The following is a 1,624-nucleotide window of genomic DNA, read 5'->3' on the forward strand; positions in this document are numbered from 1 at the left end:
TGGAGAACACACTCGTTTTACTGTGGGCTGGCCCGTCGTTTACGTATCCGTCATCGGCGGTGGAGGGGGGCTAACAAGGCCAAAGTCAAGGTCTGTTCCTCTGCCTTTTCCAGCAATGCCCCATAAATATGTTCCGGCCACGTGGGTGTCCGTTTTAAAGTCACTGGGCGGGCACAAGTCAGCATGCACGGGGCTAAGCATGCACATCGGCTCCCTGCACCCCGACACCCCTTCTCACATCGTCTCCATCCACCCTCGTGGCCCGGACATCCAGGCGTCTACCTTGCAGAAGGAACATGGATGCGGAGCATTTGAGGCCAGTGGCAAGGACGTGGCCCCTCTCCCCAGCCTTTTTTTAAAAGTTTATTTATTTTGAGAGAATGAGAGGGCAGGGGAGGGGCAGAGAGAGAGGGCAGGGGAGGGGGCGAGAATCCCAGACAGGCTGCTCGCTGTCAGCACAGAGCTCAATGTAGGGGCTCGAACTCACGAACCATGAGATCCTGACCCGAGCCAAAACCGAGAGCTGGGTGCTTCACGGACTGGGCCTCCCTCCCAGGTGCCCCTCTACTTGCATCCTTTTACAGTCCATTCATTTTAACCCGAGGCCCTCCTGACCCCACTTAAAATTTCCTTCCAAGATCTCCCCTCATGAACCTTCTACCACATTCCTTTGCATTCACATTTTGTCCCCGGCCATTTCTCGTTTGGGACAAAAAAAAAATTTTTTTTTTAGCCTTCGACAAAAATGTGTTTGCATTTCTTTTCTCTTTCTTGCCCATCTACTTTTCTACATACAGAGCTGCTTTCCTTATTTCCATCAGTCTTAACTACATGTAGCAGAATTTTAACTCTTAGAAAACTTCAGTGAAGACTAAGTCGTAACTAATTGTGATCTGTCCGTTACATCAGAACTCCGTCGATGGCTGACTTACGAATCAATTAAGCACAAAGCCTGTTTTCCAGCAGGCCCAAATATCGCCAGTTTTTTCTTTTTTGCAAAAGTCAAACACCCAAACCTGTGTGTAGTCAGTAACCTTTCTTCAGCTTTCCCTCGGTTTGGAAGAGGCCCAAGTGTCCAAAAAATGTCAGCCAGTTTGTCATCCAAGCAAAGCTTTAAAGTTTCAGGTTAGCAAAGACCCTGGAAGCTAACTTAACAGCTGCCCACGAAACCTTTGAGACAAAAGTAACCATCACTTCAAGCCAGCCTTTTGCGGACAGATCGCAACAGAGATATTCATGACCTGTATTTGCTCTTCTGCAAATGCGGGTAGAAAAAGTTTCGTATATTGAATGCTGATAACGCTGAAGACGCATCTATCTGAGGGAATCCAAGAAACTTCAATCAGGTTGAATACCGACTGTGTTCCACCTTAACAGTCGATCAGTTTGTTCCCCGCTGTCAAATTTTGCCTGGGCCCCCCGTGAGGAAGCACAAAGTGGGAGGCGATAAGCCCACAGGGGTGCTCTTTGCTCCTGGACGGCGACGGGAGGGGCTAGGAGAAGGCGGGAGAGGTGAGGTGCAGCCCTGCAGGCTGGGCGCTGAGAGCAGCCCAGGGGGCAGAGAAGGAGGGCTCCTTGTCCTAAAGCCTGTCAGCTCGACAGATGAGCGGATGCAGATTTTTTT

The sequence above is a fragment of the Suricata suricatta genome, chromosome 3, assembly GCF_006229205.1.
Source record: "Suricata suricatta isolate VVHF042 chromosome 3, meerkat_22Aug2017_6uvM2_HiC, whole genome shotgun sequence".
NCBI classification, from domain to species: Eukaryota; Metazoa; Chordata; class Mammalia; order Carnivora; family Herpestidae; genus Suricata; species Suricata suricatta.